This window comes from Lagenorhynchus albirostris, chromosome 2 (genome assembly GCF_949774975.1).
Source record: "Lagenorhynchus albirostris chromosome 2, mLagAlb1.1, whole genome shotgun sequence".
NCBI classification, from domain to species: Eukaryota; Metazoa; Chordata; class Mammalia; order Artiodactyla; family Delphinidae; genus Lagenorhynchus; species Lagenorhynchus albirostris.
This window is the reverse complement of record NC_083096.1, coordinates 108,644,721-108,667,277: the sequence shown is the minus strand read 5'-3', so window position 1 is coordinate 108,667,277 and position 22,557 is coordinate 108,644,721.

Here is a 22,557-nt window from a genome sequence, read left to right as displayed (position 1 = left end):
TGTCACATGAATACCTGGGATAACAGCAAAGCAATCCAGGCTGATGAAAGTCAACTGCGGAGCTGGAGCTAAGAGAGAGGAGGAAGAGTGGCAGGAAATGAAGCCAAGAGGAAATACGGCAGACTATGGGGGTTGTAGACACCATTGTTTTGGGTTTTGTTTTTTTTTTTTTTTTTTTTTTTTTGGCCATGCAGCATCTTAGTGACCAGGGATTGAATCCGTGCCCCCAGCAGTGGAAGCATGTAGTCTTAACCACTGGACCGCCAGGGAAGTCCCTGGATACCCTTGTTAAAGCTTGCTTTTACCCTGATGGAGCCAGGAAAGCCATTGGAGGGTTTTGAGCTAAGGAATGACACGATCTATCTTATGTTTTAACAGAATTACTCTGTTAAAATAGAATACAGGGGCTTCCCTGGTGGCGCAGTGGTTGAGAGTCCACCTGCCGGTGCAGGGGACGCCGGTTCATGCCCCGGTCTGGGAAGATCCCACATGCCACGGAGCGGCTGGGCCCGTGAGCCATGGCCGCTGAGCCTGCGCGTCTGGAGCCTGTGCTCCGCAACGGGAGAGGCCACAACAGTGAGAGGCCCGCTTACCGCAAAAAAAAAAAAAAAAAAAGACTACAGGAGTGCAAAATAAAAAAATTGACAACAGGAATACCAGCCAGTAGGCTATTCCAGGTGAGATGATGGCAACTAGGACTCGGGTGGTACATGCTGAGAAATGGTCAGCTTCTGGATGGAATGGAGGGAAGTGTCCATTTACTGAGTTGGGGAAAACTTAGAGAGGAGCAGGTTTTGGAAGAAATATCAACACAGTTTTGGCTGTGTTAATTTTGAGAATGCTTAAAGAACATTCAAATGAAATGTTAATTATGCAAGCAGATATAGAAAGTCTCTATGTCAGAGGAAACATCTGAACTAGACATAAAAGTCCTGGAAGTCATATAATATTAAAGAACTAAAAGTTCTTCAATGTGATGAATTAAGTGGGTGGAAGTTCTGATTTTTTTTTTTTTTTTTTTTTTTTTTTTTGTGGTACGCGGGCCTCTCACTGTTGTGGCCTCTCCCATTGCGGAGCACAGGCTCCGGATGCGCAGGCTCAGCAGCCATGGCTCACGGGCCCAGCTGCTCCGCAGCATGTGGGATCTTCCCGGACTGGGGCACCAACCCGTGTTCCCTGCATCGGCAAGCGGACTCTCAACCACTGCGCCACCAGGGAAGCCCTGAAGTTCTGATTTTTGAACAATCATATCATTCCTGGGATAACAAGTACTCAATCATGACATATTAGTTTTAATACAATCTAGGATTCAATTAGCCAGTATTTTATATGCATAGATTTTTGTACCTGTGTCCATGAGTGATATTGGCCTATAAGTCTTTTTTCTTGACGATAATTTTCCAACACTTATACCTCAAGTGTTGGTAACAGGTTTTACCTACTTCATAAAATGACTTTGGCAACTTTTCCTCTTTTGATATTTTCTAGAACAGCTTGTATAAGATAGAGTATATGCCTTATAGGCAAGGAAAAAGATTTTGGGGTTTATTCCAAGTGTGATGGGAAAGTATGGGAGGATTTTGACCAAGAGGATTACAAAATTTAATTAATATTTTAAAGAGATTAATTTAACTGTGAGGTAGAGAGGAATTATAGGGGGCTATTGCAGTAATCCAGGTGAGAGATAATGGTGCCTTAGACCAGGATCATAGCAGTGGAGATGGAAGAAAATGAACAGATTCACAATATATTTTGGAGAATCTAGTCAGTGGCTGTGTGTATACTTGAGTTTCTGAAAGAGGAAGTGGTGACCATTGTGATGATGATGATTTCTTAAAGGTCAAAAAAATCATATGTAAGCAGGACAGTAGTCATACCATACACATGACATCTTTATCCCTAACCCAAATGCAAGTTAAATGTACAAATTATATTAAAATTGGTATTAAAATAGGTCAGATTAATCTCAAACCTCTCAATAATATGTTTCACATTTTTGAGGAGACACTTATAAGTGCATTTTGCATTGCTGCCAGGTGTTCATAACTATTTCAAATAACCCTAGACTGGGATTTTTTAAATCAAAAACTAGGTTTCATTTTTGTGGAACAGGGAGATCCAGCTACCAGTCTCTGGTGAAGATTCTCACTGTGTAGAGGATGCCAAAGAGTGTAACAATGCCAACCACCAGAAGTATGATCCCACACAGCTTGGCCCATTGCATCTTCAATGGGTTCAGAGTTGTTGAGAAGGACTCAACACACAAGGCCCTGGTTGGAACAATGCTTAACTCACAAAAAGGAGAAGAGATGCAGCAATATCATCATCTCTAGTGTGCTCCAGTCTCCCATGGCCAAGGGGTCTCTCCAGAGAGCTATCTCAGGGCAATGAACTGCACATACCCCTCTCAGGCTGCAGAAGAGAGGAAGAGAGTGGGACTGGCCAGGTGCCATATGATGCACATGCTTAAGCAATATAAGAAGTTCATTGCACACCCAGGACAAGGAAAGATTTCTCCTAATAAGTAAGAAGAATCTAGGGTCAAGCAATAGCTTGGAACCTGGCCTCCACATAAGGGAAAGTTCCAGAACCAGAGCACTAATTGGGCAGTCCCAGGACAGGCAACAGGTCATGTGATGACTGCTTTCCCAACAATTTTTATAGACAACTGCTATTTATTCTAACTTTTCCATTCTCAAGTACATTTTTACATCCACATGGGAAGGGATACTGATAGGAAATCATAAAACACTATTCATAGAAAGCTACCCAAGTGTTGTATGATGATTTCAAATTTTCTAATCCATCCTTCTTCTCCTATACATGTTGTTAATTAAGAAAAATTGTTGACTTAGGAAATAGTAAAATATAACTAAATTATACTGATTTGTAGTGCCTCAAAAATAAGTATATCACAGAGAGTCAAGGAGGAAATGCTCACAACAAAAATTTCATTGAAAACAAACGTATCTGAAAAAAAAAATGTTTTCAACCTTCCAAAAGCAGCAGGTGGGTTATGGAATTCTACCAGCTCAAGTAATTTTAGTCTCTGTTTGGAGATGAAATTGCTTAAATCTTTACCGCCATAGTGCTTTCTTGCAAGACATATTTGAATCAGAGCAGCCTTGATATCTGCTAAGAATCTTCTCTCAAACTTAAGAGCTTATTGTCACTGGTTCCCCAGAGGACTGTTCATTTTTATGAGTTTACATGCGATTATGTCTTATTTAATAGACTCTATCTATTTAAGAGCATCAACAAAACTTGTATCAAACTGCAGACCGGCAAAAAATTTCATATGCTACCAGTGAAAGGCTCCATGGAAATAGACTGAAAAGGTCAAAAATAATTTACTACAGGCTTTTTTTAATTGTTGAGTGGAAAGCTGTCTATCTGTTCCTGAGAAAGAAGAGGGTGTCTAATTCCCAAGTATATAGAGCTGACATACTATGATTTCTGAAAACCTATGAAAAAGAACACTACCCAGACTTTAAAAAGGAAAAATATACTGATCCTAAAATACAAAAGTCACACTATCTGAACTTGTCACCCAATTTGGGAGTGTAATCTAGTGTTTACTGGTATAATATTTTGGTAAACCATGCTACTATGATGTTTTATTTTTCAATTGCACTCTTGCCACATTTGTGGCTATGTATAAATTTCTCTCACTTTAAAGTGAAAGGTTGTTGAGGGCAGGGAATCTGGTGTAATGGTAATAAGATGGATGCCAAAGTTGGAAGACTTGAGTTTGAATCTCATGTATGACACCTTTTATGTACTAAAACTTAGGCAAGTCACTGGGCCACAATTTTCTCTTCTTTAAATGGGGATAGCCATAATAGATTCTTCTCAAGGTTTTAAATGATAAGATGTCTGATAAATGTGTAAATTATAGAGCACTATACAGATATTGATGACTATTACTGCATATCTGTGTATGCTTCAGGGCGAAGCACAGTGTTTTGAACATTCAGAGCACTCAATACCTTCCTGTTGAATGGAACACACTCAATTTGAAATAGTGAATTAATCTTATGCGATAAGAACTGGGAGGTTTCTTCTTCATGAGACACATTACAAATTTGTGAAATAAGCCTAGTTTTCCCTAAGACCCACAGCCTGTTTAATGACCTCAAGCTGTCCCTGTGGCATCCAAGAGTTTATTACCTGATTTTACCCAAAGCCCTCTCCTATCCTTAGTTGTCTCTTTCTCAAGAATCTTATTTCTGTAAAACTCAAAAGTGTCAGTTGACCAAGTGGGTAAACAAAGCTTTGCAAATAAGGAAAAGAGAAGTAGAGGAAGTAGAATTATCTCAGTGTTTCCCATTCTGTGTGTATCAAATTTTCCTAAGTTTTTCATAAACACTGGTCCCACTCTGAGCAATAGTAAAAGCCTGCTTTAAAACATTTAAAAAGTATATTCAGATTTTGTATTTAACTAATGTTGCTGTAGTCTTGCAAATTCCTGTAATGTTTATGTGAACCCTAGGTTCTACCTGGGGAAGTTCAAGGTTCCACCAGTAGTATACTGACCACCAGTTGAGAACCACTGACCTAACAAATGAACATTAATGCCTGATAAACACTTAGGCTAAAGGAGGATATATTCTTCAGATGTATTTTCTGCAGGTAGATCTTCAGAGGTTTCGTGTCAGAGGAATTTTCAAAAGTCTCACAAATACAGTAAAATTCTATTATATGATATTCCTGATATTCAGAGTATGTCAACTCAACAAACCATAATTAAGAATAGGGACTATGGACTGAACCAATGAAAATTTGAATATATATTACTCATTAGTTATGTGATCCTGGACAAGCTGTTTTAGTTACCTTTAGCCCCACTACAAACTCATTGTGATGTTTAGAAAAAGCTACTCCTTCCTCAAAGTAGTTTATTGTCTGCCAGAAAATTTTCATTTTATATATATATAAAAAATAACTGTATGCATACAGTTGACCCTTGAACAACACAGGGATTTAGGGGTGCTGACCCTCTACACAGTGGACAAATCCATGTATAAACATGTATAAATTATAGTTGGCTCTCCACATCTGCAGATTCAACCAACTACAGCTCATATAGTGCTGTAGTATTTACTATTGAAAAAAATTTGTATATAAGTGGACCATGCAGTTCAAATCCATGTTGTTCAAGGGTCAACTGTGCATGTATATATACAAATCTATAGTCACCACCAATGTGAATGATAATTCTTACAGTTTATGCAGTGCACAACCATGAGGTGATGATCCCTTTCTCATAAGTAAATGACATTTTACTTTGCCATTTAAAGCATTTAGGACAATTTCAGTAAATGTCTATTATTAATATTACATATAATAATGCCAAACCTATATATCTATTGATACAAAAAGCCTAGAATATTGATATTGTCCTTCCCAAACAATAACACATCATCACTGTAACAAAGTACCACTGTACAAATGTTTTACACTTCTAAATGAGAAGGACAAACAGTAAAAGCATTAAAACCATTTTCAAAACACTTTTCAATATTTTGGAGTCTGGTAAAGTTTCTAGTCGGTCCAAAACGTTTGCATTGACTAATGTATACTTTCCAATGCCACTCAAGTTTTTCTTTTTTCTGTTCATCTCTTCTCATATATCTTACATTAACAGAAAATAAGCACATAACAACAAAGTTATGCTTGTAGTTCAAATCTGGACTCAGATCCCCAGGAAAAGCAAGCACAGAAGAAATATCAAGGGGAAACAAAATATATTTAAATTACATTAGGTTCCCCCTGTTGAAATAAAATTAGAATTTATTTGGAAAGTTAAAATTTGCTTGTTTGCTCTCTTTGGTTTGGTTTTGTTGATTTTATTTGTTTTTAGAGTAGAGGAGGGTAGTTAAGGATTTGGAACAGGAGACAAGAACTTTCATTTTTAAACAGATTAAATTTATAGATTGATATTTGTATACAGAAATGTTAAAGAAATCTTAGCTCAGCCTTTAAGCTGAACACCAATCTCATAGCCACACTCTAGTCTAGAAGCAGCTATCATTCACATTAAATGCAAAGGAAAAGAACATGTTTATAAATGGGAAAAATAGTTTATAATTAAGCAGAGCTGAATGCTCTAACAGACAATATGCAAGGAATAAAAATGAAAAACATTTGAGTCCTTCTTTTGCTTTCTTGGTCTAACACATCTCTCCTTGATGAGCTGGTCTGACCACAGCTGGGCTTTACATTTCTGTAATTAGCACAGCAGAAGCCCAAGCGAGGGCGCAGCTTTTCCTCTTCTATTGTTTGCAAATTGGGGGGCAGGATTCTAAATGTCAGATGCTTCTTCCTATTACAAAGTGGGCCTACTAGCTCCTCAAAACCAGTTTGAAAACCTCTCAAGAATTATTGAATCGGGCCCCATATCTCACATTAGATAGGGATTCTAGCAGCAGGGACTTCCAGAGGGCTTGTCAGTTTTCTTAGGAAAAAATAAGAATAGAAATAAATGAGCTTTTATGTTGCCTTGTGGAAAGCTCTGGTGTAAATTCTGAGGTACAGGACCCTGCCCCTTGATTTCACTTTCACTTCATTCCATTGAAGGAGAGATGCTTTCTTTTAAGTCAGAGGAAAAAGCTGGAGGAAAAGCCAAATCGTGACTTCTGTTTGAAAGTTTTATAATTCCTAGGCAATCATTTTCATACCTACTTACTGACAGCTAGATCTCCTAAGTCAGTAAATAACCTAAGAAGAAAGAGTTTGGATCTCGTTTCCCTGACAGTTACATAATATGTAGGCCCTGTAAAACACTAGGCACTGCTTTTATATCACGAGAAAACTGCCGGCTATCCAGACACCTAAAAGTTTTATATAGTCCTAATTACTGCAGTGTATGGTGGCAAGGAACTAAATCAACCATCCCATTTTTTCCCCCTGTGAGTTTCCAACTCCTGGAAATAAAACTGAGGATTAACTTAAATGGGGAAGAAACCCTACGTTGCTTAGGTTATTTGAAAAGTCCATGTAACTTGGACACCACACACTTTCATCTACTTCCCTATTTCTCTAAATTAGATGAAACCCTAAAGACCATTATGCAAAACAGAAAAGTAATCATTATTCTGGGAGTTGTACAGGTCAGCCTTGTCTAAGAATCTGTGGCCCATTAGCAAGTAACAGTATAAAATTCCACTCAGCAAAGCTGCATATATCACCACAAAACCAAAGAGCAAGATCAGATTCGTAACATGAAGGGCAAGAATCAGGGTGATGGTGGAAAGGAGGATGGAGAATATTAGAATCATGTAGGCTAATTTTTCACCCCTGGTAGGTCAATGCTCCCACTCCAGACTTGAGAACCACTACACTCAACAAAATTTTCTACACCTTCCTCTCTTCTTCTACCTGAAAAGGGAGGAATTTGGTGCCACCACTGCAAGGACAGCCTTGATGGAAAGGAGGAATCATATCCAGAAGATAGAAATCACTCGACTGATGAAGGACAATTTCATTCTCATATATCAGTAGGCTCATTCAGCAGCTAAGTGCTTAATGGGTTAGATTTAGTTTTTAGAAAAAAAAAATGAGGTAGATGGTTTAAGGAGAGAAGAAGAAGAATTAGAAGAGTAGCACCTGTAGTTACTTAGGTCTGGTTCATCCTTAACCTTACTTTCTACTGATAATTCTCACAAATCTCCCATGAACTTCCATAATTTCTCTTCAAACCAACACATCATTTAGCCAGTAGTAGAATAAATGTTGTGGAGAGTCACAACGCAGTTCATGTATTTGGATCCATTACATTACCCTCCCTTTACATATGTGCATATATGTGTGTATATGTATTCCTCTATATATACATGTGAGCATGTATGCACGTACTCAAGTGGGTGTATGTGCCTCTACAAGCATTAGTTCTCAACAGCACAGCTCGGTGCTATCCATTAGAACTTTCTGTTATGGTGGAAATAGTCTATATCTGCACTGTCCAATATGATAGCCACTAGCCACATGTGACTATTGAGTACTTGAAATGTAGCCAATGTGACTGAGAAATTAAAATTTTAGTTAATTTAAAGTTAAATAGCCACATGTGGCTAGTTGCTACCATACTGGACAGAGCAGGTATAGAGTATCAATGTCTTTATTAGATATAATATTGGCACATGTTGGCACAATAAATATTCTAGTTGTTCACAGATCAATCTCAAATACACAGAACAGTAGATTGTATATACTGTATATATTATGCATATATTATCATATGAATGGATGAGTCTTAATTAGCTGATTTGTCAAGAACAAGCTATGCAGTCGTTCAGAAATTCAGGATTCCAGTGACTTCCAAGGTAGTCCTAGGGATTGCCATTCCATTTGACTAGAATCAAAACTACTCTAGTAGTTTTTTGACTAGAGCATGGAGGAGGCTATGTCAGAGGTTTTAATAGCCCAGGCCTGGAAATAAGATACTTCCAGTTATGTTCCATTGACTAGAATTCAGTTACATGCGCATCTATCAGCAAAGAAGGACAGAAATACTGTTGTGTAAATTCAGGAAGAAAGGAAACATACTTTGGTAACCAACTAATAGTATATGCCACTACCAATGATCTTACTTTTCTTTCTACATTTCTGTATTTTGAACATTTTCTATAAAAGTACATGTTCTCCCAAAACCAGAGAAAACCAAAGTAACTTTTATTTTTTGAAGGAGTACCACATATCTTTCCTTATGAACATACGATAACTAATATTTAAGGTTGAAATATACATTTCAGGCCCTTGAAAACGATAAATCTGGAAACATAAGCTTTATTTATAGAAGATACAGGAAATTAGAGCTGAAACAAACATTTGACAACATCTAGTCATTTGTCAGATGTCAGTGTTTCTCAATCTTTTTTTCGTCTCCCTCAAAAACCTTTATAAACATTTTATTTCTAATAACCTCCACTATGAAATTTGAATACCACAGATATGCTATATGCCTGTTTATGTTATATAGTTCACCCTGAACAACGTGGGGGTTAATCCATGTATAACCTAGAGTCAGCCCTCCGTATCTGTGGTTCCTCCATATCTGCGGTTCAACCAACTATGGACTGTGTAGTACTGCAGTATTTATTATTGAAAAATTTCCATGAATCCCTGCAGTTGAAACCCTCATTGTTCAAGGGTTTCTTACATATATATATATATACACTATATGGAGAGAGAGAAAGATTTTTCACCCTGGAGGGTCACAAAACTAATTAATCAACCAGAAATGATACTCAAGAGTCTTGACCACCAATCCAGTGCTGTGTCACTATACTGTAGTGAATCCTCACATTAGTTAACACACATATTAGCATCACAGTTGTCCACAGTGTATAGAGAAAGAGAACAAAATGAATAATATCTTATAAGATACAGTTGCTGGTTGGGTTGTTTTAGTTTGCTTGCTATTTGGCTTGTTTATTTTATGTTTGTTTAGGGTTTTATTTTTTTTTCCTGTGTGGTAAATAACTCAGACAGAGGTATACCTAGAGTTTCAATAACCGTAATTTGTAAAAATGCTGTGCAAGAGGAAATGACAATCAAGTCAAAGTAAAACTCATACCTAGTCATCTATCTACTGACCAGATGATATATTCAGGTCACAATATGTTTCCCCTCTTAACACTTTTTTCATTTACAAAGAATGGTGAGTCTCAGGATGGGTGGTCTATGCTTTCCAAGTACTAATCCAAAACTTGTTAAAAAAAAAAGGGGGGGCGGATTTCTCACTGTTGCCAATACCAAAGGGATCAGGATGGCTGAATTTTCTAAGGAAGTAGCATTGCCACTGTTTCCAACCAAGCACTAGCTAATGGAAAAAAATAATAAAAAACAACCACCACATCTCCCAAACACCTATCTGGAACATGCTCTATGATCAGAGCAAAACACAAGGAACAGATGTGTGTCACACCAGAAATGGCTTTCCAAATCTATGAAAGTAATTTTTAGAGCTACTTTAAAATATTTTTAATACAGGACAGATGATGGCACTGCTATAGACATCAGAATAATTTGACAAGAACAAATTTGGTGGTCCTGATGTTGCATCGGATTGATAATGATGACAATTTTATCAGATTTAATTATAGAATATCGTGCCTTTATTTGAGAGTAAGAAGAAACTGAAAAGTTACAGAATTATTTTAAATTCTTTTAAAGTACCTGCAAAATAAGCATAATCCAGGTTTTCTTTCTAGTAACTGCTTAAACTTATATGGTAAGGAAAGTTATATTCTTTCCTTGTAGTATGGCAGGTAAAATTGTTACTTTAGAACATCAATCCATTAAATTTGTTTTTTTAAAAGATCATCTTTTAGATTCCATAACTCTAGCATTCCAGATAATTTTCTACTATCTTTCAAATAAAAAAAAAATTCTGGCTACAATTGCACTATCTGACCTTTGCATTAATAGACTTGCCTCTTGCTTGTCAAGCTAATAAAGAGTTTGGGGAATCATAAGGACTCATCTGGAAACGATAGAATTTCTGCCTTTGTCTTTCTTTCCTGGACACTAATGGCTTTTTGTCAGTCGTCTTCACTCAGTGTATGACACATGAAGCCATTCCATTTTAGTTGTCCATTAACTTCAAGCATTATGACAAGAACAAAGAAACCCCTCAAAGAAACTGAACTCACTCATAATAAATTTCTCCAATTCCTCAGCTTATAAGGTGCTGTTTTCAATTGTCAAGAATGTTCATAAGAGTAAGCGATATCCATTACTAATTAAAACAAGCTGTTTAAACAAACACAAAAGGTCACCAAGCCTGTAGATCAACATATTCATGCTATTGTTTGGTTTCCTGGTACATTACCATCTGATGATTTGTTTCTATCTTCTAGTCACCTATTTTTCTAAGTAACAAATATAGAGAGTAAACACGCAAAAAGCAACCTTCCCCAGTAGGTGCCATGAGGCCCAGGGCTCCAATGTGGCAGTGGATATTGTTTCCTTAAGATCAGTAATGTGCATCATATCACTGCAAATGAAAGCAAAGAAATTTTCATTTATTTTTCCTGATTTTTAGGGATCAAAGGCATAAACTACACAGAAAATGCAGTTTTTATGAGGAAAAGTGACACCTGTAGTTTTCTGCAAGATTTTTAAACAAGCTTTTATCTATATGGATGTGCTAGTAAGCACAAATAAAATGTAATACCATGTCTGACATGCTGAACAATGGGTTATTTTAAAAGTTTTCTTTATTTTCGTGGCACTAAATTCCCTATAAAATAATTTGAAACTGTACACGATCTTGGCTTGAGCTCTGACATTTGAAACTGACTTTTCTTTTAAAATTGTATTACTTAACAGTTTATTAATTACACAGAGGATATGATCTCTGAATTAATATCAAATCAACTGAGTAAGCTGGTATAAGGAGACAGAAAGACTTTTTAAGCTATGTGATATTAAGTTGTATGATTCAATAATTATAATTCTAAATTGTCAACAGAAATAGGAGGGAGGAATAACTTAAATTAACAAAACTCAAAGATAATTCCCAAACCTCACTTTAGCCAGTAGTATCAACATTCTCCTCCAAAACTTTTCCCCAAAAGTTTTATGCAGATTAATTTACAGGTTTTTAATTCATTTTATTTAATTTTTTAACTTACAGATTTGTAATTCAACTTAATTTTTTCTGCCCTAAACTATTCAGATATATAAATGAAGCTTGAAGGAAGGAAGAATAGAAAATAATCTTTGTTGCTCATCTACCACATTCCTGTCTTAGCGATAAACCCTTTACATACATCATCTCATATCACTTTTTTGCCATTCTATGAGGCTGGTAATATTATCCACAATTTGCAAATAAGGATAATAAAGCTCAAAGACTTTACATAAATTATCCAAAGTCATCCAACCAGCAATGAGTAGAATCCATACTAAGACTTCAATTATATAATCGAGTCCAGCAGCCTGAGGAGTTGACTAAAGTCAATGTGATTCTTTGACATTAGCTAACCAGAAGACATACTGAGTTTTAAAGTTTTAAATGGTGTTTATTTACAGTAAATAATGGAGTTGCCTTATTTCATTCTGACCCTGTGATTATACATATTGTGGCTTTGTTTCCAGCTTTTACAGCATTGTAGTTCTGTGGTGCAGGGAAGTATTTCATTAGTTACCATACAGTGAAAACAATACAAGTTGGATAGTAATGTTGACTTTGCCAGTCAATGCAAAACAACAACAACAAAAAAATTCAGACATTTGTATATAGAAAGCTACAATGTTTAGACATTTGAAAATTGTGATTCTTGTCATATTCTGAGTTTCTGCCAACTTATAAACACCGCTTGAACTCCACTCAAGCATATTCTCACTTCAATGCCTATAAAATTTAAAAGCAATCACATTTTGGGGTACATATAACACTGTGAAAAACAAGCAACCTTCAAAGCAGAATCTATAGAATAGTGCATTGAAAGCTAAATCTGGTACTTTTCCTGCTCATCTAAGCAGTTTCTAGTTAAAAAGCTATTGTATCAAGTCTAAACTAAGCCAAAATGAACATGTTTTGCCAACTTCAGAACCCACTTAGAAATCATTATTTTGTTTTGGCAAATTCAGTTTAAAACATTTTGAATGACTAAAAGCATAAGAAATTGTGAATTGTTTCTTAGAAAAAATTAAGCTTCACAGATATTCAAAATAATATAAAAATAGAATGTTTGATTCAAGAATGAATAAATCAGAATACTGGATTAAATGTTCTTTAATAACCTTTGTTTCTAAAGTATAAGCGACGTTCCCATTTTTTTTTTTAACTTTCTGAAACACTAAACATCGTAAAAGGAACATGAGGATACTTTTGATGACAAGAAAACAGAAGTTTATCCAACTTACTACCTCCATGAAGACCCTCCATTGTACTTCATTTTTCTTGTCTTCCTTCACACTTTCCTGGGCATTAACATATTCACCAGAGCCTTATTAGGAAAAATCAAAGGAGGTGAAATTCAAATCCATTGATTCTTGCTATCTCTTAACTACTCTGATAAAAGGTTTGGTGGAGAAAATGGTTTAAACTGCAGAGTAAAGTGTACCATTTGATGACATGTAAGATTAAGTTTCTCCAGGCAATTGAGATCTGGCTATAGACTGTTTTACCCCTAACGATATTAGGAAGAAAGTAACTCCATTGTGACAAAGAACATATTTTGTATAATATACAGTTAGTTGTTCATTAAACCTTAGGAAAATAAAGACTTCATTAAAATAAAGACTGAATGTCAGTCCTTATAACATACTAGAAAATACATAGAACTTAAAAGGAGGCCAAGATTCAAATCCCAACTCTCCTACTTTTTAGTTATATGATCCTAGGATAGTCCTTTAGGATTTCCAAAACTCAGTTTCTTCACACATAAAGTTAATAATACATTAAGTTGTTGCAAGAATTAAATGAGATAACACACAAAATACTTAGCACATTATCTGGAACCTAAAAGATATTCAATAAGTGTCAAAGAGAATTCCAATAATGCAATTATCCCAGTAAAGTGACATGTTAGTGAAAATGATCCAATGACTTCATTTTTATCCATCTTCACATCCCATAATAAATAATTTTTTTAATTCCACCACATGCAATTGCAGAGTACAGGAGACCAAAGGAAAAGAAGAGGAATCAGATAGACTACAGTAAAAACTCTTAACAGTTCTGCCATATGTCATGTGCACACATTCAGGGACACATGATCAAGGCAAGGAGAAAGTAGGGTAAGAATATTTGACTCAATTTTTCATGAAAACTCAAATGACCACTTTATTTTGCAAAAGATCTTCAGTGGCAAGGCTTACAGACTTGGTGGTTAGTTATAAATTTAACAGTGCATCGTAGGTACATATGTGATTCTGTGATAGATTAGAGACCTCTAAGCCATAAAATAATGTAACATAGGAGCACATATTATGGGGGAAGGGGTAATAGTGAGTGACTCTTGTGATTGGGGGATGGATTGAAAAATACAAGATCAACTAAATAATGAATATAGGTTATTTAAATGGTATTAAGAAGAAGTTCAAATATAACATTGGAAATCTGCATTTCATAACAGAGGAGGGTGCAGTGAGAAAAAGAAAGAAAACAGAAGGAAAGCTTTTATGACTAGTGGATTTCAAGGCAGGAAAAATGTATAAGTATGTTCTGCACTGTCATTTTATTTGTCAGCAAGATGTAATATGGAACTTTAATAAGACATTGCATTTGCGATCAAAACTAAGTTCAGCTGATAACTATACATTAGACATTAGCAGGTACAGTGAATATGGAATGTCACAGCACAAATATTGTAAATATGATAATATATATACTCACAGAAATCACTCTCAAGATGACCCTCAATGATCTCTGCAACAAAATTTTCTCACTCTGCAGTAGTTAGGGAGTCCAAAGGCCTTTTTTGTTTTGAATTCCCCCTGTCCTTTTTAGACCAAGCTGGCAGTGGTTCCATCAGTATAATTCTCTTAAAAATTTTGTGGATCTTCTACAAATCTTATTAAGGTTTACTCATTAGATAAAAGCCACACCTACAAAACTTGTTTCAATAAGTCCTTGTTTAAGTTTCCTATAATGCTGCTATAGAAAAACATCCTAAAGATTCTTAGAAGCTCTGTTGTAAAAATGAAAAGTTTTGTGAAAAATGTTCTTAAAAGCTGTACAGGGACTTTTTTCTGTTAGATGCACTACCTTAAATCTTTCCGAGTTTTTCCACAAAGGGTTCCACCTTCATACTCAGACTACGTCTCCCTAACAGTGCCTGGATTTGATATTTACTCAGACGCCTTTTCTGATTTTCAGCATTGTTTGCTGTCTGGAGAGCCTGGGCTTGAGAAACAATGTTTTTTAAACTCAGCTCCTTAGTACTTAATGAAACTTTTTTGAACTTATCTTGCTCCTCTTGCATTTTATTCTAAACAAAAGAAATGACGAGGTGGCAATTTCAACACTCTGCCTGGAAATATCCTTAGCTAGATCATCCAATATATTAAGTACATTTTCCACTTTTAATGTAACCACAAATGATGGTGCTAAATTTTCCATAAATATATAACAACAGTGCCCCTTTCTCCAGCTTACTATATAACGTGTTTCTCAATCTCTTTAAGCCCTGAGGAAAAACCTCCTCAAGGGCTTCCACTAACAGTCTCTTCAAGACCTTTCTAACTTACGCTCACCACCCAGTCCCAAATCAACTGCCGCATATATTGTTTTCTGTTTCAACAACACCCCACTTCTGGTACCAAAATCTGTATTGGCTATTATGGTTGTATGACAAATTTTCCCAAGACACAGTGACTTAGCACCACAATAATCATTTATTATCTCTTGTGATTTCTGTGGATCATGAATTTCAGAAAAGCCTCAGCTAGGAAGTTTTCGTTTGGGGTCTCTCATGTGATTTCAGTCAGCTGTTTGCTAGAGATTCAGTCATCTGGAGACCTTTTTTTTTAATTGAAAAGGATAATTCAAGAGGTGGAACCCAGAGCACAAGAGGCCAAAGGGAATCATTCCCAGGCAGTAGAACTGAGCCTTAATCAAAGGACTGGCAACATGTACCTGCCTGGGCTCCAGAATCCTTTGGAGCAGTGACTCTTGTGTGCCTCCCATTTTTCCCAGTTTGGAATAGGAGAGTCGACAATGGTCATTCTTGCCTGAACACCATTGCATGTTGGCTGGATGGGGAATCAGCTAATATATTGCTTCAGTTCAAAGGCCTTTAAATCAAGAACTATACTCAAAGCGTGTTAGTTGACGAAGCTTATTCACAGGTAGACCTGAGTTAGATGACAAGATCTTGAACCTAGAGCTTGAGCCAATGCTGTAATAGATGAGAACTTCTGGAGCCTTGAGAGGGAGAGGTGTATTTTACACTTGGGAGGAATGTGAATTATGAGGGACTGGACAGAGCACTGTGATAGTCAGCCTCCAAGATCCTTGCCTCCTAGGGTTTATGTCCTGTGTATTACTCTCTCACATCTAATTAAAGTGGGCCTAGATGATCAATAGAATATGACAGAAGTGATGGAATTTGACTTCCAAGCCTAAGCCATAAAATGTATTTTGGTTTCTGCCTTAGCCTCTTGAATCTCTCACTCTGGATCAAGCCAGTCGCATCTTATGAGGACACACAAGCAGCACTGTGGAGAGTCCCAGATGCAGACAACTAAGGCTTGTGGCCAACTGTCAGCACCAGTGAGTGAGCCACCTTGACAGTGGATCCCCTGGATTCAGTCAAGCTTTCAGATGGCTACAGCCCTAGCCAACATCTGACTGCAATTTCACAGAAGATCCCAAGTGAGAACTACCCAGCTGAGCCCCGACCAAATTTTAAACCCACAGAAAACAAGAGCTATAATAAGTGATTGTTACTGTTTGAGCAACTAAGTTTTGGAATAACTTTTTACATAGCCATAGTAGCTTATACATAAATACAAGATTAATTAAGTGTTGAAAATAGGCAATAATAGAAAAGTAAAATTATAATAAAGAAAACAGATTATATTTTGTAGCAGAGAAGGCACATCAAGAAAAAAAAGAAAATATGGCAGGAGGAAAGATATTGTGACTCAAGAGGAAAACTTATGTGTGTTTTTGCAATGCACTTTATTTCAGTAACAAGATATAATATGGAACATTAGTAAGACTATATATAAGATCACTCAAGAAGCACATATGATAATTATGTAATAGACATTAACTGGTACAATTAACCCAGAATTTCATGGTACAAACATTATAAATATGTCAATGTCATACATACTAACAAAGTGCACAGAATCAGTTAAAAAACAAATTACAAGTATCTAAAAATGCACACTTCACAAATGGAGACCATGTTGTATAATTTCAGAATGTAAACAAAGTTATTCTTTATCATTTTAACAAGAATTTAAAATATTGTCAGAATTTCTTTTAAATGAACTTGTATTTACTATAAACATGGCACCAAAAGTTTGTTTACTTTTATTTTGCTTGCAATAGGCAATATGTATTAACCTATCCAACTTTACATATAAACTAATTGTAATTATTACAATCCATATAATTTAGCAGATTTTTTTAAAAAATTACACCCAAGCAACACCTTTCCATATGGCCAATTAGTAGAGTCGTAAAATGCAGCAAATATATGATGCTGTATTGAACATCTGTGTTGGTTATCCTATGGGAATTTTTAATAAAGGACCAAGCAGCATATTGATGTTAATTCTACGTTACCGGGACTTTAAATAAAAAACTAAAATAAATAGCATCCATTAAACTGATCATACTGTTGTAACTCAAATTGTGTTTATTATGCTAATGGAACATGAAATTAAGAAAAAGACCTTTATGCCAGTGGAATTAATTAATGAGCTTTATGAAGGCATTGGGATGTAATTTATTTCTAGATAAGTAAGTCTAATTTGCAGTTCCATGGGTCTCTGCAATGCTGATTGTAATAGTTATTCCTGCAGATGTGCTGCTCACAGCATGTCTTTCCATTAGAACTGAACACCTCATTATATAAACTGTACCTAATTAAACATAACACAGTGGTGACTTGTTAAACTGGCCTTTTTAAGTCAGTAGCTGCCTAAGCTAATAATACTGTACACAAGATTTATATCATCTTCACTGTAATACCGATATTAAAATATACTGCCCAAAGGATTGATAACTAATGTACCAGTATGTAACAGGTACATTTCTGATTCTGTGATAAGAGGTTAAAGACCAGCAGCCCAGAAAAATAAAATGAATTCTTCCATTTGAAACTCAAGAGTACTTGGGAAACTTTATTAAAGCTACATAACCATTTTTAAAAATCAGTAAAATAGTCGTGAAAAGAAAGTGAACACTGAAAGTAAAAAATATAAATAAATAAATGTGAAAGATCTAGGAAACTTCAGGTGTTTTTCTAAGCGCATACGAAATTTTTTCAGACTCAACATACTGCAGTTGCATTTGTCACTTATAGTCACATCTGGATATAAAATATGGTATTTGCCACTACAGATAAGGAAAATACTTATAATAGCAGACCTTATGCTTAAATTGGGGTTTTAATAGACATCCTTAACAGACACTATAATACTCTTCCTTTCTTTAATTGTTGACTAGTAAGGTAAAAATATAGTCATCAGGCTTGAGCTCAATAACACAAAGTACACACACAGAAATACTCATGCTAATTCATGTTCTTCTCCAACTCCACATTCATCTGGTTATACTATTCACACTTCAACACTCAACTCGGGCCTAAAATGCTCTGAAAAGCTATTCTTGACCCACCTGGTCTTAGATATCTCTTGTTACATCTCCTGAACACCACTACTTCTCTCTAATTATTTCAGGTATAATACTGTACCATTATAGATGTCCAGAATATGTGTCTATCTCTTCACTCCTGCTCACTAATAAATTACAAGACAAGGGCTATCTATAATTTATCACTGCAACCCAACTCCTAACTGGAACATAGTGTTGCTTAATAAATATTAGTTGATTGAATGATTTAAATAACCCTCATCATGTGACTTTGTTGTTAATCCATTCTGCACCTAACTCTAACCACTTTACAGGGATATAGAAGATAACTTGGTAAATATTTGTCAACTTAATCCATTGATGGACACTGTTAAAACCAAAGTTCATTTAATTGTAAACCACGTATTAAACATCAAACTTAGCAATTCCACACTTGACCCAACTTGATACTTCCAGATTTTCTCTTTCTGGTCACCAACAGCCACCTCCATTGAAAGTATATACTATTTGGGTCATGAAAGAGTCTGTTTTCAGCAGTTCCAAATATCATCTACTAGAAATATTGCAAAGCATCCATATGGCCACTTTAAAACATTTAAACATAAAGCATACTAAGTGGGTATTTTTGAATTTTAGTTTTTTACACAGCAGGTTCTTATTAGTTATCCATTTTATACACATCAGAGTATACATGTCAATCCCAATCTCCCAATTCATCACACCCCCACCCCCACCCCCCCGCCGCTTTCCCCCCTTGGTGTCTATACCTTTGTTCTACATCTGTGTCTCAATTTCTGTCCTGCAAACCAGTTCATCTGTACTATTTTTCTAGGTTCAACATATATGCGTTAATGTACGATATTTGTTTTTCCCTTTCTGATCTACTTCACTCTGTATGACAGTCTCTAGATCCATCCACATCTCTACAAATGACCCAATTTTGTTCCTTTTTATGGCTGAGTAATATTCCATTGTATAAATGTACCACATCTTATTTATCCATTCGTCTGTCAATGGGCATTTAGGTTGTTTCCATGTCCTGGCTATTGTAAATAGTGCTGTAATGAACATTGGGGTGCATGTGTCTTTTTGAATTATGGTTTTCTCTGGGTATATGCCCAGTAATGGGATTGCTGAGTCATATGATAATTCTATTTTTACTTTTTAAGGAACCTCCATACTGTTCTTCATAATGGCTGTATCAATTTACATTCCCACCAACAGTGCAAGAGGGTTCCCTTTTCTCCACACCCTCTCCAGCATTTGGTGTTTGTAGATTTTCTGATGATGCCCATTCTAACTGGTGTGAGGTGATACCTCACTGTAGTTTTGATTTGCATTTCTCTAATAATTAGTGATGTTGAGCAGCTTTTCATGTGTTTCATGGCCATCTGTATGTCTTCTTTGGAGAAATGTCTACTTAGGTCTTCTGCCCATTTTTGGATTGGGTTGTTTGTTTTTTTAATATTGAGCTGCATGAGCTGTTTATATATTTGGGGATTAATCCTTTGTCTGTTGATTTGGTTGCAAATATTTTCTCCCATTCTGAGGGTTGCCTTTTCATCTTGTTTATGGTGTCCTTTGCTGTGCAAAAGCTTTTAAGTTCCATTAGGTCCCATTTGTTTATTTTTGTTTTTATTTCCATTACTCTAGGAGGTGGATCAAAAAAGACCTTTCTATGATTTATGTCAAATAGTGTTCTTCCTATGTTTTCCTCTAAGAGTTTTATAGTGTCCAGTCTTACATTTAGGTCTCTAATTCACCTTGAGTTTATTTTTGTGTATGGTGTTCAGGAGTGTTCTAAGTTCTTCTTTCACATGTAGCTGCCCAGTTTTCCCAGCACCACTTATTGAAGAGACTATCTTTTCTCCATTGTATATCCTTGCCTCCTTTGTCATAGATTAGTTGACCATAGGTGCGTGGTTTTATCTCTGGACTTCCTATCCTGTTCCATTGATCTATATTTCTGTTTTTGTGCCAGTACCATATTTTCTTGATTACTGCAGTTTTGTAGTATTATCTGAAGTCAGGAAGTCTGATTCCTCCAGCTCTGTTTGTTTCCCTCAAGACTACTTCGGCTATTTGAGATCTTTTGTGTCCCTGTACAAATTTTAAGATTCTTTGTTCTAGTCCTGTAAAAAATGCCATTGGTAATTTGATAGGGATTGCACTGAATCTGTAGATTGCTTTGGGTAGTATAGTCATTTTCAGAATATTGATTCTTCCAATCCAAGAACACTGTATATCTCTCCATCTGTTTGTATCATCTTTAATTTCTTTCATCAGTGTCTTATAGTTTTCTGCATACAGGTCCTTTGTCTCCCTAAGTATGTTTATTCCTAGGTATTTTATTCTTTTTGTTGCAATGGTAAATGGGGGTGTTTCCTTAAATTCTCTTTCAGATTTTTCATCCTTAGTGTCTAGGAATGCAAGAGATTTCGCATTAATTTTGTATCCTGCAACTTTACCAAATTAATTTATTAGCTCTAGTAGTTTTCTGGTGGCATTTTTAGGATTCTCTCTGTATAGCATCATGTCATCTGCAAACAGTAACAGTTTTACCTCTTCTTTTCCAATTTGAATTCCTTTTGTTTCTTTTTCTTCTCTGATTACTGTGGCTAGGACTTACAAAACTATTTTGAATAATAGTGGTGAGAGTGGACATCCTTGTCCTGTTCCTGATCTTAGAGGAAATGGTTTCAGTTTTTTACCATTGAGAATGATGTTTGCTGTGGTTTTGTCATATATGGCCTTTATTACATTGAGGTAGGTTCCCTCTATGCCCACTTTCTGAAGAGATTTTTATCACAACTAGGTGTTGAATTTGGCAAAAGTTTTTTCTGCATCTATTGAGATCCTTATATGGTTTTTATTCTTCAATTTGTTAATATGGTGTATCACACTGATTGATTTGCATATATTGAAGATTCCTTGCATCCCTGGAATAAATCCCACTTGATCATGGTGCATGATTCTTTTAATATGTTGTTGGATTCTGATTGCTAGTGTTTTGTTGAGGATTTTTGCATCTATATTCATCAGTGATACTGGTCTGTAATTTTCTTTTTTTGTAGTATCTTTGTCTGGTTTTGGTGTCAGGGTGATGGTGGCCTCATAGAATGAGTTTGGGAGTGTTCCTTCCTCTGCAATTTTTTGGAAGAGTTTGAGGAGGATGGGCAGTTAGCTCTTCTCTAAATGTTTGATAGAATTCACCTGTGAAGGCATCAGGTCTTGGACTTTTGGTTGTTGGAAGATTTTTAATCACAGTTTCAATTTCAGTGCTTGAGATTGGTCTACTTATATTTTCTATGTCTTCCTAGTTCAGTCTTGGAAGGTTATACCTTTCTAAGAATTTGTCCATTTCTTCCAGGTTGTCCATTTTATTGGCATAGAGTTGCTTGTAGTAGTCTCTTAGGATGCTTTGTATTTCTGTGGTGTCTGTTGTAACTTCTCCTTTTTCATTTTTAATTTTATTGATTTGAGTCCTCTCCCTCTTTTTCTTGATGAGTCTGGCTACTGGTTTATCAATTTTGTTTATCTTCTCAAAGAACCAGCTTTTAGTTTTATTAATGTTTGCTATTGTTTTCTTTGTTTCTATTTCATTTATTTCTGCTCTGATCTTTATGATTTATTTCCTTCTACTAACTTTGGGTTTTGTTTCTTCTGCTTTCTCTAGTTCCTTAAGTGTAAGGTTAGATTCTTTTGAGATTTTTCTTGTTTTTTGAGGTAGGCTTGTATTGCTATAAACTTCCCTCTTAGAACTGCTTTTGCTGCATTCCATAGGTTTTGGATCATTGTGTTTTCACTGTCATTTGTCTCTAGGTATTTTTTTATTTCCTCTTTGATTTCTTCAGTGATCTCTTGGTTATTTAGTAACGTATTGTTTAGCCTCCATCTGTTTGTGTTTTTTACGTTTTTTTCCCTGTAACTGATTTCTAATCTCATAGTGTTGTGGTCAGGAAAGATGCTTGATATGATTTCAATTTTCTTAAATTTACCGAGGCTTGATTTGTGACCCAAGATGTGATCTATCCTGGAGAATGTTCCACTTGAGAAGAAAGTGTAATCTGCTGTTTTGGGATGGAATGTCCTATAAATATCAATTAAATCTATCTGGTCTATTGTGTCATTTAAAGCTTCTGTTTCCTTATTAATTTTCTGTTTGTATGATCTGTCCATTGGTGTAAGTGAGGTGTTAAAGTCCCCCACTATTATTGTGTTACTGTCGATTTCCTCTTTTATAGCTCTTAGCAGTTGCCTTATGTATTGAG